The following is a 27039-nucleotide window of genomic DNA, read 5'->3' as shown; positions in this document are numbered from 1 at the left end:
CACAGCTTCCCTTTCCCTTTGCCACTTCCCAGCAGGTGCCCCTTCCCCTCTTCTGCTGAGGGCCACCTGCCAGCCATACCCGCAGCCCTGCAGCCCTCGGCTCAGGCCTCTGCCTCCTCCTCCCCGCCCTCGCCCTTCCTGGCAACCCCCCTGGGATGGACATCAGGTGTTTGGGGAAGATCCCATGGACGCATTCCTGCCCTCTAATGATGGCCCGGATTTTTTAAATAGACATTTGAAACTAAAGACAAAACCAGCTGTTTCTTGAAGGGGAAAAAAAGCAAAACATGAAAAGAATCTCCCCTATAACACACCATCCCCACACCCCAAGCCCAAACCAATAAAATGAGTCTGACCAGTGTTTCAAACTCCCTGCCTTGTTCGCTGTGACTAAAACTAGTGGAGGAAGCACAATGGGGAGTCCCTATTGACGAGAGATTTATCAGTGTTCATTTAATTAGGTTTAGTGCCGCTAACAGGGGCTGGCTGCTGGCAGGTTCAGTATTAAAGGATTTCCCGCTGCCCCCCCCCCCCCACAAAAGGACACATGTTCTGTAGTACAGGCATTTGATTGTCTTTGTAAGTATCCTTGGTGGAAGGACAATATTTTCAAAATGCCATCACCGGGAAAGGACTGCACAGCTTGGAATTTATCCAAATGTGCCGCTCGTATCTTTCTTTTAAAAATGTCTCAGGGCTTAGATGCATATCTACCATAACTATTGCAGTAATCCTCTAAAGGGGACTTCTATCTGTCATGGTAGAAAGCGATTTCTTTTTAGTGGGAACGCTTTAACATGTCTTGTTTGGACAGAAACGGCCATCCATTAGTTGGTAATTTAAGCAAGTTCCCTAAAGTCGGGCAATTAGTTTAATGAGACAGTTGGCCTTTTGAAGTTGAATGGGACCAGGGATGAGCTCACCACTCCTCCAGGGGACACAAATCAATTTGGTGTAAAAGGCTGAGAGACACAGCTCCCTCCTCCAGTTTCACGGGGAGATCATGCACGCACGGATTTAGCTCTAAAGCGTGGAAATTCGATGGTGGGCCCCCGGGCTTTCTGGTCGCCGCCATACTGGGGAGGAAGAACCCACACACCTGCTCCACCTGTCACGGGGAGGGATGACAGGCCCGGATCAGGCCTTGTGTGGGGGCCAGACACTCTCGGGGGAGCAGCAGCCCTCGGCCCTGACACAAGGGAACCCAGGGTGCACGGGATGCCTGCACCCAAGCGGACGGAAGTGCTGCTGAATGAGTGGGGATGGTAGAGGCCGCTCCGTGAGAGCCGGCTGCACTGGCCAAGAGGGGCTCCATACAGGGGCCTTTGCAGGGGGGGCTGGGCCACCTTCAGATGTTAATCAGAGGCACCCCCATGTCCTGTCTTCACCCTTCAAAGGAAGGTGTCAAATGTCTTGATGAACTACCCCTCCACTTACTCAGACAGGGGACTCAGCCACCCTGTGTATAAATGACTCAGGGCGAATCCACAGAGAAGGGTCAGGCTTGGCCAGGGCCGTGGTCCCAGGGCAGGAGTCATTACGTCATGATCGGTCCACGGGGCAGAGCCCGACCAAGGCCACGGTCCACGTTTGAAGGCAACAGCTGGACCTGGGGGGTTGGGGATTGGAAGAGATGTGGGTATGGGGTGAGGAACACCAGAGGACGGCACTCCGTGACGGCAGCCAGCTCTTGCCAAATCTGCCTATTGCAATAGCGCGGCAGACACCGCGTGCAGCTGTTTGGGTGCAAGAAACAGCGGAATTGCACAATGATATCACGGAGCTTGAAGGGATGAGTGATCTACCCGTTTGGGAGGTCTCCAGTGGAAGTGGACCACCTAGGTAAACGGTATGCTGTGTGGAGAGAAAAAACATTGGTGCCTTTATGCAGAAACAAGGTTGATTTTGAACTCTACCACTGGGAGGGGCCGCTATTCTGAGACCAGCTTCTCTGCTACACCGCCCCCCCCCCACCCCACCTGCCCTCCAGCTTGTAACCTTTTATACACCGTAAAATAGCAGAACGGGTTTTGCCTTCTGGGCATTGGCATCATGAACCCCCTAGATCTGGGGAGATAAAACTCTTCACGATGCTGATAGGAGGGAGAAGAGGGTGGAGACATAGGAAAACCCCCACATTCGGGTGTTTCTGGGGCACCGGACTTTCCCACTCGGGGATCCCTTTACGCTGCAGCCACAGTGAAGACAAAGGCAGCCGTCTTGGGGCGGGAGCCAGAACAGTCCGGGGCCACGTTCAAGTCATGGGCTCATGCTTCCTGCCTCTGTGCTTGGTTACCCACCTCTCCCTGCCTTCTACCGTCCACCCCAGGACTACCCAGGTGTTCCCTTTAATGTGGAACCTCCCGGAACTTATGGACGTGCCTATTATGAGTGTGTGGGCCTCAGGGCTCTGGGTCCTCCTAGGGTTAGTCTTTCCCGCCTGAGCCCTTCGAGGTTGGTCTAGTTTTTGTTGGAGTTAGAGAGTCAGGGTGAGTGCTCCCCTCATTTCAAAAAACTGAGTCTAGGAGTGGCCTTGGATTGGAGCTCCAAGCCCAGCTCAGTGGCCAAGGCCGTTCGACACGTGGCAGTGTGCTGAGAACACGGCGCAGGATGTGGGGCTGGGCAACTTGCAGTCCCGAAAGCCTAGGTGAATCCGCCCAGTGAACGTTATTTGCCACCCCGAGACCTCCCCCCGAGCTCTGCACAAGACATTCTTCTTCCTTCTTTTTAATTGGCCCACATCCTTTTTTCCCCTTACGTGTCAAAATAAGGTATACCTCTTCCAGGAAGTTCACCTTGATTCATTCTACCCAGTGTCCTGGCACCTCTAGTGGCCTCTACCCCACATCTGATTGATGTCTTTTAAACACGGGGTTTTCAGTCGTTTTTGAACTCTGGTTCGGCGGTTTCCGGAGCTGAGGTGGTATTTTCACCTTTGCTGCTGCGTATGCAGTTTTGAGACCCGTACACCAGGTGGTGGTAGTTTCCACGGGCTCTGACTGTACGCTCTGAGTAATTTGCAGAGAAGGGAAATGGTAGGGCAGGACTTTTTAATCGAGTACCTACTATGTGCCAGGCCTCTGTACCATCGATAATGTCATCATAAGAAATGATATTCACGAGGTAGGTATTACTGTTCTCACTTTCCAGCTAAGGAAACTGATTTGTGGGAGAGGTGAAGTGACTTCCCCAAACACTCAGCCTCCTTTATGGAGTCGGTACCTGGGTCTGAGCTCTTCGGCTTTGTGTTTCAGGTAAAACAGGCCGATTTTGTCTGTTTAATTATGCAAACAATAGTGAAATCAACCACTATTTCAAAGTAGCTGTTTTATCAACACCCCTGGGATAACGGTATCTTCCTCACTAATTTTTATATTGTAATAATCCAGAATATTCGTAGGTGGGCAAAAAACTGTTTTGGATATTTTTTTTCTTTTTTAGCATTGGCCATTCCCCTCCCCCTCTCTTTCATTGTTGCCAACTCAGGTGTTTGGATGATTTTCCAGGATTTCTAGGAAGACCTTTATTTGCTCCTGAGCCTCGGAGGGGACTGCGAGGTTTAATCAGGGCCTTAACTCAGGAGCTGAGGTGACGTGAGTCCCTGGGCCAGAGACAGTGGGAAGCCTGGGGCTGAAGGGTGTGAAGGGGGTTGAATTCCAAGTCTTTGGCGGGGAAACCTAGGGTTTCAGATCCACGTTCAAATCAGGGGAAACAGATCACTTAGTCCCTCAGATCAAAGCTGATGGGCACAGCGAAGGGTGACACAGGCCCACCTTTGCTCCCAGAGTTGGAGCAGAGTCGTTTGACTTCTGGCCCGGAGCCCAGCAGCTTGTGAACGGGCGCCCTCGCTCTCCGGAGGGAGTCCACTCCAGCGGCAGGTGTGCTGGGTGCTGGGCCTGGGGGAGGAGGCGGGATCTAGGGCTGGTGCGGGGAGAGCAGGGGAGGCTGTGTGCTGCTTTCTTCTCTGTTGCTCTTTCTCCCTTCACTATACAGGCCAGGTAAACCACCATAGCAGCAGGAATTTTTAAAAAGATTTTATTTATTTATTTTTAGAGAGAGAAAGGAGGGAGATAGAGAGAGAGGGAGAGAGAGAGAGGGAGAGAGAAACGTCAATGTGCGGTTGCTGGGGGTCATGGCCTGCAACCCAGACATGTACCCTGGCTGGGAATCGAACCTGCAACACTTTGGTTCGCAGCCCGCGCTCAATCCACTGAGCTATGCCAGCCGGGGCTAGGAATTTTTTTTAAAGAAGCTTTTTAAGCATCTAATATCCCAAAGTGTGCATTCCCCACAACCAAGTTAGCTGAAATTTCTTTTTCTTTTTTTTTTTTTTTTGTGTGTGTGTGGCTAACCTGCCATATTGCTTTACCTTTAAGGGAGGAATCCTCTGTTCAGTGACTTGAGAGCTGGGAGATGGGTTCTAGACCCACAGCTCCAGGAATCTGGAAATATTTCTTGAAGTACGTTTCTTCTTCCCTCTGGGTTTCACATCTCGCATGTGTGCCCTAAGGGGGTTGGAATGAAGGGTGTTTCACCCTTCTCTGTGGTCTGGGTGTTCAGTCGGCTGTGGCACAGCCTCCATTCATTCATTCCTTCAGCCACCCGGCACTGCCTTTTTCTGCACAGGCTCGGGAAGGGCTTCCGTAATTGAAATAATCCAGCAGCTTCTAGGGCAGGGGTGTCAAGCTCATTTTCACCAGGGGCCACATCAACCTCCCAGTTGCCTTCAAAGGGCTGAATGTGATTTTAGGACTGTGTACATGTAACTTACTCCTTAACAGTTAAGAGCTCTGCACTGCCACTGGGTAGAAACAAGGTGCCTGGTGGGATAAAACAAGGTGGAGGGCCGGATTCAGCTTGCGGGGCCTTGTGTTGGCCACCTGTGTTCTAGGGGACCTGGCTTCACAGTTAAAGATAATTTTCTGGATTTCCTGCCTGGATCTTCTCGCTTACCCCTACCCAGTTCTTGCACCTTATTTCCAGGAACAAATTGCGTCCTTTCTCTAGCAAACACCTTCCTCCTGTCCCTGGTCCTTCCCAGACCAGGGAGCGTAAGTATAGGTGGGCAAGCGGTACCCCTTGTCCGTGGTTTCCCTTACCTCCCGTGTCAGATACCTGCGGTCGACCCTGATCTGAAAATACTAAATGGAAAATTCCATAACTAAACAATCCATAAGTGTTTTAACTAACTACCTGCCAATCTCAGTAGCGAGACAAAAACTCCTCCCACTGGCCCCGCCCCCTGACGTCATCATCACGCACTCCAGAGTCCGGACGCTGCAGACGGGTGTTAGTCACTTTAGTAGGTTGTTGTTACAGTTTTGCAGGGCCGATGTTCGGGTCACCTTTATTTTACTTATTTTAGGTCCCCAAGCACAACAGAAGCGATGCTAGCGATTCGGGTGTGCCAGAGAAAAGACACGCAGGGCTTCCTCTAAGTGAAAATATATGACGTATAGAAAAAACACACTGTAGGTAGTTTTCTGTACTGTCTGCAGGTTCAGGCATGCTCTGCTCTCATCTTCTGCATTTAAGGGGGGACTAGTCCATGCGTGTACGTGTGATGTAGGTATGTATGCATGTATTCGCGCATTCATTCATGGCAGTTATGGCCGCCATCTCCAAGCAGGTGATTCTCGTTCCATCCGGCTCATCGGGCTGTGAGTTCTTATTTGCTGGCTTGTCGTAGGGATTCCTGGAGGAACCATCGTGGAGGGACAGCCGTCTCACCTGAGTTTTGCACTGACCGAATACCGGCCTCTGCCCAGGTGCCCCGGGAATGATATAAGTCAGACGTGGTGCTCAGAGCCGGGTGGAGACAGCGGAAGAGCAGACAGAGGATCACAACACAGTTGGTAAGCGCCCCCGGGGGAATGTGTTGTGAACCCACGTCCCGGACACGTGGATAGGGAGCCCTGAAACCGGTGGGCTCGGGGGGAGCAGGTGAGACAGTGATGGCGCCAGGGCTGCAGCATTGCCTGTGGGCTTCGGAGGGTGCCGGGCAGACTGCTGCGTGGATAACGTGGGGAAAGGTGTCCGGTTCGCCCGGGGAAATGTGCTCAAGGCCTGCCATGACAATAGGCTGGACAAAACTAGATCCGTGTTGTGAGTCTTTTGTTTTCTGAGAAAAGGGGTTCCTGAGGTCCTCCCGTGATGAAACATCAGGCAGAGAAGAAATGTTTATTGAGGTGGGGCAGCTGTGTCCCCAGGCCCCGTTGCTGGGCGCTGCCATACTGTTAGGGAGAAGGGCTCCTAGGTGTTGAAACCCCGTGAGAGCAGTTGGGCTGCTCTGGCTGAGATACACCCTCCCGCTTGACTTGGCTCCTGAGTAAGGCTTTGTGTCTCAGTCTCAGCCCTGCCCCAGATGGATGCTCTGGGTGGAAGCTGCTCAGAGGGTACCCCCTTCTGCAAACAGGAACGGGCACCAGAGCGCCACCCTTCTGCAGCTGCAGAGCAGAGGCAGACAGAATGTGGGCGAATCCTTCCCGGCTCCAGCAGTGCTAGCAGTTGAGGGCCACCCAGGGTTTTCGGCCTCTGGTCCACAGGGTCACAGGGCCATGCAGTCAGCAGGACTCACAACGGTGACACCCTTCATACACAGTTCTGCGTTCAGGGGGCCAAAGTGTGCAGGGAAGCCAGGTAAGCAGCAGTTACAATTTCCTCCCCTGCACAAACTGCTGGGACACTCAGAGCCTCAGTGTGCATGTCTCTCCCTCAGAGGGTTCTTATATGGTCATGTGTCTGTGTACAGGGTTGCTGATGTGGAAATTTGCCACTTTTATTAATGAATTCATTCAACAAAGCTTATTATTGAGGCATATTAATTTTTTTGTTAGCGCTCTATCTTTCTTTGGTGTGTATGTGACAATATTGTAAAGTGACTAGAAATTAGCGTGTTATGACTTGAAATATCCCCGGGCTAGTGGTAATGGGACCAGAGAGGGTATGATTACTTTTTCCTAAGTAAGACTGGCTCTTTTTGATTATGAAACAATGCATGCAATTCACAGAAACATTTAGAAACTTCAGAACAGACAAAAAGAATTCTACGGTGCCATGATTTTACGGCCAGCTTCTGTTTTCTAAGATGCTTCTCCTATTTCATGACTCGGTTGCTTGCTTGTTCCATTTGCCATGACGTGGGGCATGTTTCCCTGTAACAAGATTTGCTCTGTAACAACGCTGAACAGATAGGCTCTCGTTTCACGGGCAGTTGGGTTTATGACAATTTTAATTCTTATACATAATGCTGTAATGCATTATGTAGAGGCATGCTGATGGAAAGATCTTTGCTTTCATCTTAGAAGCATTTTATTAGGGTAAGTTTGTAAGATAATATTACAGCTCAAAGGTTTACTTTTTTTTCTGTGTATTTTTATTTTTTCTGGTACCAATAGGAGCTTACAGGGAGCACAATTTTCTAACTTCTTCCAAACACATGTTATTATCATGAGGAGCATCTTTGCCAATAAACATGATATGCAAAAATGACAAAGGTGAATCTCATTTCAATTTGAATATCTTTTGTTACCAGTGAGGATTTATATAGTTATGTTTATTGATTGTTGCTCTTTTTTCCTTAGGCAATTCTGAGTTAATGTCATCTGCACATTTTTTAAAAAGATTTTATTTATTTGTTTATTTAGAGAGGGAAGGGAGGGAGAGAGAGAGAGAGAGAGAAACATCAAGGTGCAGTTGCTGGGGGTCATGGCCTGCAACCCAGACATGTGCCCTGACTGGGAATCAAACCTATGACACTTTGGTTCACAGCCTGCACTCAGTCCACTGAGCTACACCAGCCAGGGCTTCATCTGTGCATTATTTATTGTTTTTTTTTTTTTTATGATCACTTGTAAGATTCCTACATAGATTAAAGCATTAGCTATTTGTATGAAACTTTTTCCCCAGCATTATTTTTTTTCTTAATTTTGTTTATAGTGTTTTTTTATATGCAGAAAAGATGAATTTTTATGTAGTCAAGCATTTCACTTTTCTTTATCATTTTTGCCTTACGAAGTTCTTCCAAAGCTGACATTATATAAACATTCATCGGTATGTTCTCTAGATATTTTTATGGATCAATGATTGGTTACCTGGGCACATAGAGGGCTGTCATTCCTCTGGAATTTATATTACTGTGTTATACCAGGAACCTTATTTATTTTTTAAAAAATACCTATTAAAATTTCCCATCCTTTACTGAATAATTAATTCTCTTTCCCTCCCCTGACTTGAAATATCACCATTGTAAATGATTTTATTTTTAATAGAAAAAAATACCATCATTGCAGGAATGCATTACGAACTTGTTGAATTTTATGAAAAACGTGTTTTTAGTTGTCAGGGTGTATGGAAAGTAGTGAGAACGGTCCTGGGAAAGGAGGTAAAGATAATAGTAGTAGCAATAGAGATGTTAGAACAAGTGGTCGCCCGTGGGTACAAGGTTCAAAGGTTTACTTCCTGGGCTGTGTTGAGTGTGTGGCATCAAGGTGTATCTGTTAGGAGCACACTCTTTTCTTCTTTCTTTTCTTCATTCTGGCAAACATTTGTTAAGTGAGGATTCCAGCACTAACTTGCAAAGGGGATTCAAATGTGAACATGGTCTCTGGCCTTGCGCTTCTCCTCCTTTGCTCAGGGAGCACGTTTGCCGGGAAGGTTTGTGGTTGTGGCAAACTACTCAGCCCTCAAAATGGTTTACACTAGGAGTGTGCTGTGTGCAGTTACTGAGGCCAGTCTCGTAGCTTAAGGTTGTCAAGGCTCTGAGTTATCAGCTTTTTCATGCTCTTGGCCTTCTTCCTCATTGTTGCAAAAAGGCTGCCAATGCTCTAATCATTTAGCCCTCCCCTCTGTGTTCAAAAGCAGGGGAAATGGGCAGTGGGAGGCAAGAGAGCTCCTTATCATGGTGCCTCCCTCTGATCACGGAGGAAAATCTTCCCAGAAGCCCTCTAGCAGACTTCTTGCACCTGCTGTGTCCAAAAATGGGTCACGTGCCCATTCTGGGTTGAGGCCACTTCTAGAGACAAATGCATTTGTGGCCACCGTGGAACAAAACTCTGGTTCTGTAAATAAGGAAAGAGGGGACAATGACTTTTAAGGAGGCAAGTAATGGTGTTTGCCACAAAGAGATATTCACTTGTAGAAGTATATGTAATATATAAACATATATACTAAAATATATACTATGGTATATATATTTATATTTTATACAGTATATATTCTATACGAGTCCTTTGTAAGCTGTAAATCAGTATATACATCAAGGGTATGTATACTATATATATATATATATATACACACACACACTATAGTATATATCTTAATATATACTTATTTATATTTACATTTACAAAGTATATATACACTTGACCCCTGAACATGGGTGTGGACTGCATGGTTCCACTTATATGTGGATTTATTTTCAATAAATACTGTAAATGTATTTCCTCTTTCTTATGATTTTCTTAATAGGCTTTTTTGTTTCTAGGTTTATTGTAAAAATACAGTATATAATACATATACAAAGTGTGTATTAATTGACTGTTATTGGTAAGGCTTCTGGTCAATAGTAGGCTATTAGCAGTTAAGTTTGGGGGGACTGAAAATTACACATGAATTATACACTATACAGGGAGTCAGCGCCTCTAACCTGCGTGTTGTTCAAGGGTTAACTGTATACTACGGTATATATTTTATACAAAAAATATACTAAAGTAAAGTGAGTGCTAGGAGAAGTATTCTAATGTTGTCCTGCTTCTTGCTACCTTGGGAAACCCAACCCCTGTGAGTGTGGGTTTTCTCGCCGGTAAAGAGGAGAAATAAATACCGGCCTTGCTCATGTACACAGTTGCACGAGGGCCATATTAGAATAGGTGAGTGCTTTGCGCACCATTAGGCATCAAACACCTATCGGTTTCTCAATGCCAACGTTGTCCTTGTTTGGGACAACCTGTGTGATTCTGCTGTAGTTTGGCTTGGCCAACTTGGGCATGGAGTGGGGGCAAAGGTCAGGGCTTCCACAAGGTGGGATCAGGGACAGTCTAATCACAGAGCTGGGACATCAAGAAGAGCCTGGAAGCTCATCACTGCATTTCTGGGTGGGAACCCTGAGCCAGACCAGGAGCCGGGAAAGAGAAGGCTTTCCTCTCTTGCGGTGGTCGGTGCTTGGGGGCACCCCTTCTCAGTTCTGGGGTTTCTCAGGTGTGGATGTGGGAGGGCAGAGACTGAGGAAACGTCCCCCAGTGGGGACCTATGGTGGATGCTGAGCAAGAGAAATCCCACCTCTTTCCCTGGTGCCGTCTCTCCTGGGAGTCGGCTGCTGAGCAGAGAGCGGCTCCCAGGCCGTCTGGTAGGTGCCCTGTCCACAGGCGGGGAAGACAATGGCGGTCACTCAACCTTTGCAAACACCCTGGACGGGGGGAAAGTTTCAGTTAGTCAGAACGGGAGGTCGGTCCAGGGAGGACTTGGAGGGGACCTGGGTGGAGAAGTTCACCCGCTTCCTTTCTGCGGGTGTGGGAGAGAAATAATTCTGAATTTGCCCTGACCTTTTCAACTTTAGCCTGCTTGTGAAGCTGGTCGAAGCCCAAGTTCCCCTTCTAACCACAGAAGTCCTCTGCCTGCTCGCTGGAAACGTGGAGCCTTGCCATTAGCCACATCTGCCAGGAACTCCCCTCTGTAAACCCCGCTTGAACCTCGGTCCACGTTTCACCAACCCACTTCCATTTATCGAGGCAGCTTGGTAAACAGACGGCCCCGGGCGCAGTTAATAATCTTGTCATTTGTACCTTGTGGTCTTTTATATCTACCTCACCCATCCAGTTCACTTAAATTACCATCCGTCTCTTCCCCACCAGGGTGAAGATTAATGGGCCTTCAGCTGTCCGCTTAGAACACAGGCAGTCGTCACGTCCTGGAGAGAGAGGCAGTGGCTAATAAATTACAGGCTGTCAGAGCACGGGGTGGGCAACTCTGGAGTTCTTCTCAGTTCACAGGGGTTTGAGCTGGGCATGGGCAGGGTGGGGGATGGGCGGCTTGTCACAGCATCCGTCAGTGGGGATGCTTCTGAGAGGTGCAGGGCGGGCTGGGGTGTTGGGACCACGGAAAGTGCATGGCCCATGAGCAGTTTCTGCTGTTGAGGCTCTGGGTGTGTTGGAGCTGGTGGGTCCTTTGCAGTGGGTCTCTGCCTAGAAGGCAGAAATGGTGCCTTCTAGCTGGTTTCTGGGAGGCAGCTGCGCATTGCTAACCCACATCCCTCCATGCCCAGGAAAATACCGTGTCAGGTATCCCAAGGATGTGTGTTCTGGTTCCTCAGAAGGCTTGTGCCTCCTTCCTACTGAATGGGGCTATTAGGGCATAGCAAGTGATTGTAACCTGAGTCTGTCCTTAGAACTCATGGGGCTCTCAGGAGTGTCCCGAAAAATCACTATACCATGAGCTCCAGTGGGGCTTGCAAGATGTGTGGGGCCCCCTTGGAAATGTCCCCCCGACATTCGGGTATGCCCACCTCTCCTGTGAGCCAGTTGTTGGGAGAGCTGGCAGAGTCATCAGTGGAAATCAACCCAAAGCTATTGCAACCGAATGGAGTCACTTTGCAGTTGCTCATTCTTCTGTTAATGTGTTGAGTTCTAAAAAGACATAAAATGTTTTTTTTTTATTTTTTATTTTTTAAAAGATTTTATTTATTTATTTTTAGAGTGGGAAGGGAGGGAGAAAGAGAGAGAGAGAGAGAAACATCAATGTACGATTGCTGGGGGTCATGGCCTGCAACCCAGGCATGTGCCCTGGCTGGGAATCGAACCTGCGACACTTTGGTTCTCAGCCCGCGCTCAATCCACTGAGCTATGCCAGCCAGGAAGACATAAAATACTTTAAAATAGAAATCTTATTGGGACTAAACATCCTTGTCTGATGTTCCCTAGAAGTAAAACCATGATCACAGTTAGTAAAATGATTCTCTTGCTCTAGTCTCTCCGTGCAATTAAGTGCTTTTCCTCATTTGCTTCCTTGACTGTGAAATCTCAGGAAAACACTCCCCTTGCTCATGACCTTCGCTCGGTTCCAGAAACCTCTTCCTCTGCTGCTGGGGTCCCTCTGAAGGGGAAACTGGTCCCTGAAGGGAAGCGGGCGTCATGGACCCGAGGAACCATGAGCTGTGGTGACCCCCTGCACCCATCGAGGAACCAGGGATGCGATGACACCACAGCATTTTAATGAGAATGGTTACATTTTCTGAAGAGCTCTTCGACCTTTAGTAAATCATTTCTTTTTTTTTTTTTGCCCTTTCATTTCTCCATATGTAAAATGAAGACACAAATGATCTGCCACATTGCTTCACAGCTAGGTTAAAAACAAAGTTATGGAAATCTGCCTACTCCCAGTGTTCTGTACTAGTGATATCGGTGGGGGTCTGGAGGGGGCGTGCTGCACTCAGTGGGTGAATGGCGTTTGTACGGCATGGTACATGGGACAAGGTACTTAACATGCATCATCTATTTTTAGCTCCTACCTTGTATATTTGTTGCGGGTGTAATTATTTTACCCCCTTTACAGACGATTGTAACAATAACTAACATTTGTGGTTTTCCATATGCCAAGCATTATTTTAAGCAACCTACATGCTCCAACTGGTTTGGTCTTCACTTCCGCCTTGTGGGAGCCAGGCCTCATGACGATCCCATTTCACAGACAGTGAGCCCGGACAGGTTGTCTTGCTCACAATACCCCTGTGAGCAGGTGGGGGAGCTGGGAATGCCATGCCAGCACGTTGGCTCCGGAGTTCTCCCTTGTGAGGTGTGAAACTATTTAATGAGGGGAGCCCAGCCAGCGAAGGGCTCAGGTCCCGTCTCAGATCCCCAGCTGCTCCTCTGCCCACGTTACCTCTTGCTCACCTCACATCCAGGCCTTTCACAAATAGTTAAAAAATCGTTATGGAAACCCTGTGCACATACGGAATATAAGCGCACACTTATCTCCGTGTATTTAGACAACGTCCCTCAAATATGTTTGTGTGGAGAACCCAGCAGGCGCTCCCCATTCAGATTAGAACGGGGAAAGGGTGATAAACGGCCTCCGACTGGAGCCTTCGCCGCCTGGACAGTCACCGTTTCTGCTGAAATGTGCACTGTTTTCAGCAAGAAGTATGATCCCGGTTTTCGAAGGTCAAATAAATCACCTTTAAAGTCGCGAAAAGGTAAACAGCCTGATGCCTGGGCGGCTTTCCTGAGTTTATGAGGTCTTCTGGCAACAGGGGTGTACAGAAAGCCCCATCAATCACTCCTGCCCCCGCCCCGCTCCTCCCAAAGCCTTTATTCCTAGGGGGGATTGCTCTACCATCCAGGGTAGTCTCCCCTGAACTGTTATTAGGAAATATTAAATCAAATGAAAATAGAAAGCCCCAGAGTAAACATGCCTTTCCAGAAAAGCATCTCCCCTCTGGCCCAATTCTAAAAACTGTAGCTGTGATCGGAGGCGGCTGAGACGGTGGAAGGGGTGCTGGGGTGGGTAGGAGGAGGGGTACGGGGGGGGGGATGGCAGGGGAAGCCGTGGGGGGACATCTGCAGCAAGGCGGAGTGACATGACATGAACAAAGTCGTTGTCACCGGTGGGAAATGATCCCACAGCGCACTGCAGCGCCCCTGGGACTGCACTCAGTCTCCCCTTGGCGGGTGTCATCTTTTAGGGGCTCCACAAGCACCCTACCCACCTTCCTGTAGCACGTTCTTAAGTTATACACAAGTATAGAAGGCTCGCTGTAAATCTGTAAGTCATCCCGGGAACGGCTATAACGTACCAGAGAATAAATGCCTTTTAAAGACCTTCTCATCAGAGCACGTCCATTCTCTGCTGCAACTTCACTGTCACGTAACAGGAGCCTGCCAGGAGGAACCAAAACCCCGTAAAGGAGTGACTACATTCGCGCCTCGTGAGCTGCCGTGTCCGGCTACAGGGAAATCCGTGCCCAGACCCGTCTGTGATTCCGTTGTTTCCCCAGTTTCCTTCCAGGGGCTGCGAGAGCCCCAGCCGTCCCTTCCCCCTGGAGAAGCTCGATGTGGGCTCACCTGTCCAGAGACAGGGTCGCTGTGTAAGGACCTGATCTCAGAACTTTGTTTATTGGTTGGTTGATTGATTTTTGAGATGGGAAGAAGGGGGTCAGGAGGGAAGATGAAAAGTCATTAAAAAAAAAACCCAACTCTTGCTCTTTTAGAAATCAAATGGTGTCCTATTCGATCAAGCAGCTCTACAGAATGGTGTTCTATAGATCTAATTAGATCTGTTAGATCCAATAAATACATTATGAAATCAATTCTGTCGATCACTAAATAACGATTAAATTTGATTTTTAGCTCCTTTTTCTTTTGGCCTGGGATTTGTCCAAGCCAGGCTGGTGGGACCACCAAGCGTTGTCCTCAACCAGAGCCCTAATTGTGGTCATTTATTATAGTCACTTATCTGATAGTGGCTTCATTATCTGTGATAGTTTTACAGGGACGAAATCCACCAGGCACCCAGCGGAGTATATACACGTTACGTTGTGACAGGGTGTCTGTTACTTACTGTCAACACTTAACGGGCTCTCGCCACATCTCTGCCGCTTATATGAAGTAACAATGAGTTTAATAAGCTCCAGTGAAAGCTGTAATGTAAACACCGCATCAGGAGTGTTTGCCTTGTCAGGCCTCTTAAACAAATAAAGGTGATGGAGGAGCGCACGGAGTGGGGGTTGGAGCCCCAGGAGAGGGCGGGGGGCGGCAGGGGGCGATTCCACTGGTGCTCCCCCCCCCCCAGGCCAGGTCATCGCGATGCACCGAGAATTTGTGCTCAGGGCACGTCAGAAGGGATGCCACCCAGAAGATCTCTTTGAGTGACGTTCTGATTTGAGGACTTGGGTGAATTTGCCATCCATCCGGGAGCACATGGGTGCTGAAAATGGGTACCAATTTCTCAGGGTTATTACCGTATTGTGTCATATAGGATGTGCACTTTTGCCCAAATTTTTGAGGGAGAAAGAAGGATGTGTATCATACATGGCTAGTATTAGTTCCATATCTACATAAATGTTTTAAATTCTTTTATTGATGCCTATGCATTAACAGTGTAACTCTAGAAAGCAATAACAATACCCATAGGCAAAATATTACCCTGGAATACAATAATCAGTTTTGTCTCTAAATATAAATAAATAAAAAATTGAATTAGAAAGTTAACACAAAAGAAAGTTTTTTCCCCCCTGAAAGTTGGGACCACAGATGTGGTGCGCACTATACACTGGAGCGCGTTGAACACGATAAAATACGGTATCTTCAGCAACCGTCTGGTAGATCCCTTGGTTTCGAAAGGCACCATGCTGGGCATTGCACAAGTAGCATTACCTGGACCTATTCCCTCCGTTGAGAAAATCACATATGTGATGGACAGTAGGTTTCAGTTCGTTCCCAATGGAGTAAAACCACGAGCCACATTATTAATAGACGGCAGTGTATGGGGGCCACGCAGATCAGAATATCCAGAGTTATTTTTATGTGGCCCCACTCTGTGGCCGTGCCTACATATAAACGTGTGACTGTTTCCATATCTTTATACCCGGAGCTGGGAGGAGGGACCGGAGTGCCCTTGCCCAATAGGCAGAGGTTTCCTGGCGCCCATGGGGATGGGGGGACTGGCCTCCCCCATTGCCCTCTTCTGTGGCTTCCCCCATGATTCCTGCTAGTTGGGATTCATTTCATTCTTCTGGGATTAAAGCATTCTTTCTCTTTGACTTTAAAATGTAAACAGCTCTGGAAAGTGAGTATATTAACCCCCTATGGACTGAGGGGCTAGAATAAAACAAGTTATTAGAAGACCAGCCCTGACTGGCATAGCTCAGTGGATTGAGTGTGGGCTACGAACCAAAATGTCACAGGTTTGATTCCCAGTCAGGGTAATATGCCTGGGTTGCAGGCCATGACCCCCAGCAACCGCACATTGATGTTTTTTTTTTTTTCTCTCTATCTCCCTCCCTTCCCTCTCTAAAAAAAAAAAAAAGACCCAAGTTCAGCTCCCACCTTGACACCTCCTGCTGGGGTAAGACATCAGAAAGTTCCCTGCCTTCTTTAAGTCTCAGCTTATTTATCTGTAACATAAGGATGGTCTGCCTTTTTTTTCCCACTGTTTTCTGGGGAGGAGGAACTAGTAAGTACCACAGAGCATGCTGTTATAATGGGCTCAACAGTTATCTAACCGTATCTTGACAGAATGACACACCAAATAGGGGGACTCGATGGGCAAGGGCGGGGGGGTGGGGTCAGAGGAGACAATGGGTTTGCAGGTGAGTTTCTCAGAGTGCATTCCGTGGAGTAGCGCTTCCTTCTGCCCTTGTCAGGTGTTAGTGCCAGGGGCCCTGTGGCCACATGCACTTGGGAGAGTGATGTAGACAAGTTGCTCTAATACAGGACTTCTCAGAGCCTTTAACAGGGTGCCTTCTGAATGTCTAAGAAGAGAATTTAATATGTGCACTTATTTGACTAGGAGCCTTCCTCTCTTTCTCTTTAAGGAGTTACTGAGGGTAAGTATTCCTTAGAGTTGCCAACTGCAGATCCTGGCCCAGAGCCTCATGTTTTGTTTGGGAAGTGTAGCGCCTGGTGGTCCTCTGTGCGGGAGGGGGTCGTGAGGTCTCTCCTGAGTCTAAGGGAGCGATAAAGGGAGGGGAAGGCTGCCACACGGTGAATGCCAAAGGCCAGGAGAATGTCCAGGAAGGTGAGCAGAGAGGGAGCTGAGGCAGGCACACTGTCGTCTTTCGAGTTATAATTAGGGCAGCTTAGTGAGTTGGCGCAAATCTTTGGACACCGGTTGGCAACCCTCAGAAGCCACCCTCAGGCCTCTGCACCGTCTGAGGAAAGAAATGCATTTGGGAAATGTGGAGTTAAATAAGTTCTTTTTGCAAGATTTGTCACTGATGTGCATTGTGAATTTCCAAGACAGTCACACAGGCCCTTTGGGGGGGCAGAGTCAAACAAGAGCTAAAGAGAGCAGGGGGGAGGAAGCAGGAGAGGAAGGGAAGGGGGGTCAGGTGAACAGCCTGGAAAGGGTGGGGGGCCCCACAGGCTCTTCAGAGACAGCAGCACCCTCGTTTTCTCTGGTTGATTTCTCTACGGGCACGTGTACTCCGCCCCATTCCTACCCCAGACCTAGGTGGCCCAGAGAGTCTTGGGTGCACTGGTCCGGTCCCGTGATGGGCCTGCCACCACCCCAAGATGCACAGATGATGCGGCAGAGAGAAGGGAAGACCTGCTCACGTAGCAAATGACCAGCTCCCCTCAACCTCTGCTTTCCCGGCGCCTGGAATCATCTTGGGCCTGAAGTAGCTGCTGAATAAATAAGTTTTGGTGGAATCGAATAGGAAGTCCATGGAACTGGAGGCGGACACACCCGGGCCTCTTCACCTCCGTAGCTGTGGAGCATGCTCTTCCTTTAAACGAGCAAAACGGAGCCGGACAAGGTGGCAGTGGGGAGACGCTTGGTGGGGAGGAGGATTGTGCCTCGTTTTGTAATGAACATTCCAGAAACATTGGGTGCCGTTCCAGGCCCCTCTACTGTGGTCTTGTTAGGATGTGAATCCTTCCTTATCTCCAGCTCTGACAACTTCCCATTGCCCTTCCCGCCCCAATACTACTGCATCCCCTAACAATTCATAAAACACGTGTTACGAGAGGAGTCCTCGGATGGAGTGCCTGTTCTTTTCAAATGGAAATTTGCATATTGTTAAAGGACAGGGCGTACCTGTGACCGCAGGGTAGTGTAGGGCTTGAGTTGAAGACTTCTAGTGAGCCAGAGGCCCCTGGGTCCCCGAGTCTTGAAGTATGCAATGTGTGTTAAGGGTGACTACCTTGGACTATGGTAAGGGGCCAGCTTGCAAGCTTTTTGTCATGGTGTGGAATTAATTGCACCCCCTCCCCCCATTCCTATGTTGAAGCCCTATCCCCCCAGTTAGACTATTTTTGGAGATTGGACCAATAGGAGGTAATTGAGGTCAAATGAACACCTAGGGCTCAAGCCCTGGCTGGTGTAGCTCAGTGGATAGAGCGTGGGCTGCGAACCAAAGTGTCGCAGGTTCGATTCCCAGCCAGGGCACATGCCTGGGTTGCAGGCCATAACCCCCAGCAACCACACATTGATGTTTTTTTCTCTCTCTCTATCTCCCTCCCTTCCCTCTCTAAAAATGAATAAATAAGATCTAAAATAAAAAAAAGACCTAGGGCTCAGACCCCATAGGGTTCATGTTCCAGCGAGAAGAGAGCAGAGTTCCATTTCCCCCCGGCCACGTGAGAATACAACGAGAAGGTGGGCCCTTCGCAAGCCAGGGAAAGGGAGTTCCCACCAGAACCAAATAGGCTGGCACCTGGATCTTGGACTTCTGGCCCCTGGCACAGTGAGAAGATAAATAAAATGCCATTCCTGATGTTTAAGCCACACCATCCGGGCTGTTGTGTTATGGCAGCCTGAGCTGACCCACACAATCAGCAAATCTACACTTCGCTTCTGAAGTTTGTCACGAAATTAATGATCAATTCCAGAGAACCTTTTTACGAATGCCGGTCTTGGACACCCTGGGCGCAACGGGCTCCTCTTTGCTTGGCCCGTCCCCACATTCTTCCCTCTACTTCCCTCCTTTATGAAGACCACAGTCCCATAGACCCGGGCCCTCCGGGGCTGCGAGGGGGGTGCTTCCTCTCTGCATCTGTTTCCCTTCCCTCCCTATACCATGTCCCCACCACGCCCAATGACATGCCGCCACCTTGTATTAAGCACATAGGAGAGGATGTGCCCAGGGCCCGCCGATGCCTTGATGTATGGGTAACATGCCACGTTTTCAGAATGGCAGTGAGAAGGTACATCCTGAGGCTCCTCCCCAGCGAGTGGCAAACTCCCCATACTTCCTAGCAGGAAGTCCAGGCTGACGCGTGGTTTAAAATTCAGGAAGGGCATCTGTGATGACAAAGCTCAAAAAAAAAAAAAACCCCAAAACCCAGATGGGGTTTTGAGTTGCTGGGAGACTGAGTGGATTATTTGTTTGGAAAAAAAATAGAGCATATTTTTGTGGATGTAGAAACACTCAGTTTCTTTCAAAAAGAGTCGGTTAATTCATTGCAGTGGGTATGCACCATGCTCTGCCGTTGAATAAATAATCGGGCTTGACATTTTCTTGAGATCCCTTGTCTCTTCCCAGGCCCTCTGGTCCCCTCGTGCATGGTTGGGGGCTAGTCTGGTCACAGCAAAAGATCTGAATCCTGAGAGAAATGTCAGAATCCCCACAAGTTTTTTTTTCCTTTTTATGGTGGTGGACATCAAGAAGTCAAAGATGGCACTGAGTGTCTTGTTTCCTCATAAATGTCAGGTCAGGGTCCAAATGACTTATTTTTAACAGCACAAACTGCTGACCCGTCTCCAGAGAATCAGAAGTTTTCTTTGGAATTCTCAGGAGTAGGGCTGCGGGCAGAGGGGAGGAGAGAGGAAAACCTGATACCCTTGGCCGCCCGGCTACCACACCGATTTAGCCGTTGGAAGCCTTGGGGCAATTAGCCGGTCACCAAGCCATCTGCAGGCCTCACTGGACCAGCCCGGCCACCTGCTGCGGAGGGTCTGTGTATTTGACAAGGGGCACCTGAGAGCAGAAGGTCAGACGGCCGTGAGGGCAGTGACGGGCCCCCATTCACTGCGTGTCTACAGCACGCTGGCCATTGGGCACTCGTTTTGTCTGAGCTTTGCAACAAGATGTGGCACTGTCACCATTGCAGTGTATGGCACTGTGGGCATCATGATGTCACCCGTTGTTAGGTGGGAAAACTGAGGCTCTGAAAGTGACTCGTGCAAGCCTCTGTATGGCTTGTAAGGAGCACAGCCGGAACAAGTGCCTCCGGTGCCCTCTGCCCACCCCACGTGACTCTGTGTGGGTCTCCCGCTGGCTCTCCAGGCCCCTCCAGGGCACTTCACTGGCATGAGTGACTTACTGCCGGGCACAGTCGCCCAGCTGCTGCTGTAGACAAGCCGAATGGCCTGTGCTTTAAGGGAGGTCACAACTGATGGAAAGCCCGTTTTTCTTGTTCTCTGGAGTGGAGCTGATAGAGACAAGACTTTTGTAAGTATAAAAATATTTAGAGATAATCTCCATAATTGCCAAGTGGCAGAGGATAAGGACAAAGGTTCCGGCAGAAGGGACACAGAGGACAGTCATAATGCAAACCACTGCAAACCTAGGGCAATAGAACCTTTGGGTCTTGGGGACTAAAGGCCATGTGGTCATCACACCCACTGGATTCAAACTCCCTGAGGGCAGGGCCCGTGTCCTGTTCACTACTGTAAAATGGGGCCAGAGCATAGCCGGTGTTCACACATCAATGATGACATGAATGAGTGTGTGAATATATAGGGGTCTCTGGGCTGGTTCTCGAGTCCCCTGTACGGCACTTTATTTGCACGAGGAGCTCACTGCCATGTGCGGAAGTACGGCAGTACTCAGCCGTTCCATGTTTGAGGTCCATTTTGACATACTAGAGTATCTGGCTGCACACTTAAGGGATTACATGTTTTAAAGCCACACTCAACAAGCTAATGGTAATACACAATCCCTACTATAGTGCAAGAAAAACTCAAAATGTTTAAGCATCTGGAGTTTCTGGATAATTCACTTATTCACGGGGCAGACATTACTGATCACATACTTTTCTGGTGCAGCTCTCTCCCACTCCAGAGGCTACAAATGCCAGTCACCTGCTTTCCCAGACTGTTGCGGGCCAGGCATTACCATGTGATTAAGTATTGCCGAATGTAATGGGAGAGACATGTGACTTTAAAAAAAGAGACCCATGGGAAATTCTTTGTTGAACATCATTATGTCGACCTGTGATGACTGGAACAATGGCAGCCATTGTGCGTTCATGAGGTAGATGCTTAAAGACTAAGGCAATGCGCGTAGGTTTGAAGATTGGAATGATGGAATGCGTCTTGGATTTACTAATGTAATTGAGCTGCTAGACCAACCTTTGAACCGCATTCCTTTTTGTTAAGCAAGATAATAAATGTTCTGCCCTGGCTGGTGTGGCTCAGTGGGTTGGGTGTTGTTCTGCAAACCAAAAGGTCTCCAGTTGGATTCCTGGTCAGGGCACATGCCTGAGTTGTGGGCCAGGTCCCTGGTTGGGGGCATGAGAGAGGCAACCAAATGATGTTTCTCTGCCTCTCTTTCTCCCTCTGTCTCTCTAAAAACAAATAAATAAAATCTCATAAAAATAACTGTTTTTATACTTTATCCATTTTAGTTGGGTGTTCTGTGAAGGGCAGGCAGAAATACCCTCAGTACTTTTGCTCTTTGAATAGAACTACTGGCGCCCCAGTAGCACTTTCTCACACACTTACAGAATAAGTTTCTTGCAGTTTCTGGAAATGTGTAATTTGTCTTTGGTGCAAGCTTGGCACTGTTCCTTGCTGTAGACAACACTGCCTATCCACTCAGTTCAGTGGCTTAGCTGTGAGAGTGCCTATTCCCCGCTGTGCACTGTTCACAGCGGCTGGAGTATGTACACTTGGTACAGCAAACATTCCCTTCCTTCCCAGCTCCCAGTCTAGCCGTGCGCCCCTGGGGAGCTAGTGAGCTGCCTGGTCAAGAAACACCACTGAGTTGAAATGCCCCACCTCACTGCCTTCTCTTCCATAGATTGTGATTTCCCGGTGGGCTGGAGGCTCACTAGCTGATTGTTATAGCCCCAGGCTCACTCGGGTTCCCACTGTATAATCACAGCAATGATTTATGCACACAGAGTGCTTATTTTGTGTCGGGCACGGTCTTAACGATTTTGGATGTCCTCGCTGATCCAGCTTCGAACTATGCGGAGAGCCGGTGACTCAGAACGGGCATCGGGCAGGATGACTCAGCTCATTCTTGAATCCACGGTACCCGCCTCTCACGAATAAAAGCCTCCAAATAAACGTTAGCTGGATCGGCTCCTTGACACCGTGCCCTGCAAGTATTAGGCACTCGGTAAATATTTGTTGAGTGCGGTCCAGTCCCTGCTCGGTTACTCAGGATAAGCCCAGGAAGAGTCTCTGGAGAGGCCATGCTCTGAGCCGGGCTCCCGAGGAGACAGCTGCTCCTGGGCACATGAGAGCCCCTTCCCGCCCGGCCACCTGCTCAGGTTCAGCCCAGGCCCTGACTCAGCAGCCAGCAGTATCTGTGCCGCGGGCCAGGGGGACTGAGTGGCGACTTTAGCTGAATGCCCACTGGAAAACAATCTCTTGGGCGAATCCAAATTGTCTGCTGGTAGCCCAAGGGCAGAAGAGCTGGATGGTTCACCCTGTGGCTGAGGCTTGGGATTTCCCTGAGGTTTGCTCTCTCCCTTTCTGCCCATGACTGAAGGCTGGCGAGAGCTGTGGGTCAGGGAGGGGCAGAGGAGAAGCCCCCTCCCCCTTTATTGTCCGCCACTCGTAACATCAGTGGGGAAGGTGACCAGGTGTGTGTTCAGGGTTTAGCAATGTGACAGTGTGGCTAGGGACAGGAAACCCGAAGACTTCTTTCATCTAGCTCATGGCACTACATTTTATGTGACTTTTATCAAGTGTCAGATATAAATGCTGCATTTTCAGAGTTCATCAATGGGACATACAATGACATAAGGAGGCTATGTATTTCAAAACGCCTATAGGAAAGAGCTCATAGAAGAGGCACATTTTATAGATATTTAGTTGAGGACTTCTCAGATACAGAAGCGGAGCCCTGCGTTGCCAAGTGACTGAGCTGGAGCAAGGCTGTGGTCGCTGTAACAACATCCGTGACTGCCTTCCCCATTGCCCAGGCCTGACAGGTAGAAGCTGCCTTGCAAAACCTCATTTTTCGTCCTCGGAGGGTGGGTGCATACCAGCTGTCACCCTGGGCAAGCCGGTGAGATGCCTCTTGCGCAGTTTGAACGTGGACGTGACCAAGCCCTCGAGGGGTGCCCTCGCTCCCGCTCATTCATCACGACCTTCTTAGTCCGAAATAGCTGTGATCGCGCTCCATTCCATACATTTCTGGGATGGTTTAGTAACACCTCTGAAATTTGTGACAGTGGATTTCGCCTGGGCAACAACCATCCGAGCCAGTAAGCGATTGTACCCGTAGCCCCTGAGTGGGTGGAGCTGTCCCCCCAAGACCCAAGGGACCTTTCTCTTTCCAACGCTCAGCCCGGCCCACCTGCCCACGGGGACTGTGTGGGCACAGGTGATTCCAGGTGCTGACCGGCAGCCCTCCTTGCGGCCTTCCCCACTGGGCTATTGTTTCCCGGCCCTGTGACCACAGCCTCTTGCTGCCTAGAGCTGATAACAGGACCATAAATCTCCCTTCTGGCTGCAGCTTGACACCTGAAACCTCAGCCCAGGCTTGAAGTGAGAAAACAAGATAAGACATCGGGAGGGCCCACGTATTCTCAAGTTATCTGAGGGGGGTCCGGGGCAGTCTTGGTCGGTCCCAGGCAGCGGGAGCCTTCCTTGAGGCCCTGTCAAGTAAGTCTCTGTGAGCCAGATGGATGGCGGTACCTGTTGATAGCATCTACCTGCGTAGGTTTTCTGAACTTGTCAGCAGTTCTGTAGATGCTTGTCTCTGAAATAACACACTAATGGGATTAGGCGGACCCGGGAGAACGTGATTGGGAGTGTGCAGGCCCCGCAGAGAGCTGTGGAATTGATGGATCGCCTCCCCCTTGGAGGCGTGGTCTGAACGTCTTGATCCGGCTTTCAAGGTCCCCTCCAACCTCATCCAGAGGAAGGACGTCTGGCAGGGAGGGCTCCTGTTGACAGTGTTGGCTGCCTCTTATGCCCGAGCTGTTCGGGTAGAGGCAAGCTGGCTCCTTTTCAGGGCATCGTCGGGAATTTGTGCGGAAGACATGGATGTTAACCTTGACAACTTGCAAGAGGCTTTTCATGAGAGTCTCTGACTTACTCCTAAAGCCGTACAAATCTTTAGGCCTTAATAAGCACTTCTCAGCTGGGGGTCAGTAAGAGAATGAAGCCTGAACGTGCAGGACATCCATCATACGACCTGATTTGACTTCTTTCCTATCTCTCTAGAACAGCGCTAATTACGTGCTACCCTTGGGAAAGAGAGGCGAGACCCTCAAACCTGATTCTGCGGTTCAGAGGAGGGACCCTGATGGAGAACGTCATGGTCTTTAAGGGAAAAGGCAAAGCTTTATCTAAAAGAAGGAGTTTTATTACCAAGGACACAGCTGCTTGTAAAGGCCCAGGTACACAGGGTGCGTGGGGAGAGAGGGAGAGAGTAAAATGATCTCAAGGTTGTAGATGGTCCCCTTCTCTGAAGCACAAACACGCGTGCGTGTAGCTGTCTAGCACAATAGGCTTCCGTGATCTTGTTCACGGACACAGTGTGGCCCGTGGATGGACGGCCTCCCCATGAGCTTGGTACCTGATGACGTTGGTCAGATACGACGCGACCAGCAAAGGTCACGCCATCTTCTCCTGCCATTCCTTATTATTTATTTCTTCATCCCCACTGCGGGCCTAGCCCACTGTGGCAAATGGTGCGATGACCTTCGGAGAGGGAAGCCCATGGCGCGTCTCCCGGCAGGACCGCACCTTGAAGTAATTTTGATGTCTTCGTCCCAATTAGGTTAAGCCTGCAGAATCAGCGTGGCCGGGGAGTGTGCTGGGAGATCACGGTAAACACGCCTGATGCTTTGCAGCTGGGCCCGTCGTCTGTGCATTTCACAATAAAATTTTATGACGCATCCAGACAGCCAGCTGCCTGTGTTCCTGGGGACAGCATTTCCCCCGCTACACCGTTCGCATCTGCCCTGCCGGGGGACTTGTTTCCATTTTCCGTCAGCCTCTCTCGGATGACAATGAAACTTCATCATCACATAGCTCCTGGGGTGAACTTTGAGGGATGTCATATCCAGAAAGATACTCTATAGAGGCAACTTCTTTTCACCGGACACAGGGGAGCTGTTCCATGGTGCCCAATAAACGTTCCGGCTATTCTGAAGGCTGGGAAGCATTGTGTAGAAAGGGCCACACATCCCTTTGTTAACTGACAAAACAAACCAAAACAAGATTAAATTATAAACCCAGACTCCAACCTATTTCAAGTGGGCAAAGTCCCTCAATTTCTTGTACAGGATAGCACAGTGGTCAAGAGTTAGCTTTGAAATGAGACTGACCTGGTGTTCTAGAACAGGGCCAAGGGGGGTACGATACACTATCACCTAAAGGACCCCCCACTAGGTTTGCTTGTCCGCCTCCAGAGGAAAGACATCTCTCAATGCCAGAGATTTGTGAAAAGGAAAGGAAATGTTTATTTAAAGCTATACAGACTTAAAGTAGTAATCCAATATCTTCATTAAAATATCAAAGTCCTTTAGGATACCCACGGACACACACACACACACACACACACACACTCCTTCCTTCTCCCTCTGCCCTAATTTGGGGTACTGTTATCTCAGGAAAAGAAGTAGACTCAGGCTCCTGACACCATCAGCTATGTTGTCAGCCAGGATCAAGCTGCGTGGTTCTCCTCTGCAAAGCTGTGGGGGTCTCTACCCTGGCCGAAGCTGCATGGTTCCACTCTACAAAGCTGTGAAGGGGTCTCCACTCTGCCAAGACCACGTGGTTCTCTCTCAGCAAAACTGTGGGGGTCCCCACTCTGGCCAAAGCTTCATGGTTCTCCCCCCACCAAAGCTGCAGGGATCCCCACTCTGCCAAAACTGCCTGGTTCTCCCTCTCACCAAGGCCATGTGGTTCTCTCTCAGCAAAGCTGTGGGAGTCCCCTTGCTGCCAAGACTGCCTGGTTCTTCCCTTAATGGCTGCCGCGTCTGGGTTTAAATCCCCATGCCAATCTTCCTCTGCAACCCCATTTCCGACTCCTCCCACAATTGGCTGCACCTGCCAGCACTCCCATATCCTCCCACATCCTTTACTGGCCTGCCATAGTGGTTCTGGGCAGGTGTGGCCCCATGGTATGGAGTCAATCATCTCCAAGCTCCCCTGCAGGTGCTATAACCAGGGGGCGTTGCCTCCCAGTTACATCTTGGGTGGAAGTCACTCCCTTCTCCCTGGCTCAAAGCATGGCCACAGCTGTTTGGCATATCTGTGCAACCAGTTAAAGGTTGTAGGTATGTGGAATGACCACACCAGAGGTCGGCTGCAGCTCTGCGTGTTCCTGCTCCATGTGTCCCTGTCCCCCGACTCACACCTGTGGGGGAAGGGGCGAGGACATCCTCATATTTCCTGGACACCTGGAGTTCTGGACCCCATTCCAAATCCCTGTTTGGGGCCCCTCTCTTGGTTGCACACTGTTTCAATTCCTCCTTTAAGATCTACAACCACTTTATAATCATATAAAGGACAATGGATGAAGGTCTCATCTTCTTGTAACTACTTCCGGCTAGACACAGACATCATCCTACTTACCCTTGGGTCAGGAGTGCCCTGAAAGGGGGGATGGTGCAGCATGGAGGGAGTCCTTCCTATAAGGGGAAGGACCTTACAAAATCCTGGTCAGTTGGCTGTCACTTGGAGGTAGCAGGCTTGGTGTCCAAAGGCTGGCATTACTGGACCATTGGCATCCTGGTCATATTCTGGAGGTGACAGATTTGGAAAGAGAGTTGGAAGGCACAATTAAATCATAACCACTAAATGATGAAGGCAGGGACTTAGGTAAAGAATGGCTTATCTGGAGGAAGGTGTACAAGGCATGCTACACCTATCCAAAACCCTCGTGACCCACTATACTTCACTCGGGCTGAGCGGAATATATTAGGATTTCCCTCCTTTCAGATTTCTGGGCCCTTTCTGTCCAAGTCATTAGGACAGAAAAGGGAAAATCAGTTCTAAAGTGAAGCCCACAGACCACCCGAACCCTTCATCAACGCAACCACTCAGTTCAGCCAAACCGTTGAGTCTCAGGGGACGACGATGAAGATGGGCTCCTTAAGTGAGGCCTATTGCAACCAACCCCTCAGGTAATGAGGTCATAGGCATATGCCCTATGAAAACAGAAGAACACACAGGTTAAATCACACAACA

General features: G+C 49.3%; 1 long non-coding RNA gene across 1 annotated transcript; it reads right to left on the bottom strand.

Moving 5' to 3' along the window:
* Nucleotides 1-2372: 2372 nt before the first annotated feature.
* Nucleotides 2373-26575, bottom strand: LOC118498290. Its single transcript, XR_004900810.1, has 3 exons — nucleotides 26425-26575; nucleotides 13691-13699; nucleotides 2373-2382 (listed from the first exon to the last, which is right to left on the bottom strand). It is a non-coding gene; the product is annotated as an uncharacterized LOC118498290 (long non-coding RNA).
* Between the last annotated feature and the right edge of the window lie 464 nt (nucleotides 26576-27039).

The sequence above is a fragment of the Phyllostomus discolor genome, chromosome 15 (genome assembly GCF_004126475.2).
Source record: "Phyllostomus discolor isolate MPI-MPIP mPhyDis1 chromosome 15, mPhyDis1.pri.v3, whole genome shotgun sequence".
In the NCBI taxonomy this organism is placed as follows: Eukaryota; Metazoa; Chordata; class Mammalia; order Chiroptera; family Phyllostomidae; genus Phyllostomus; species Phyllostomus discolor.
The sequence above is the reverse complement of the archived record's forward strand: the minus strand, read 5'-3'. Positions and strand labels throughout refer to the sequence as shown.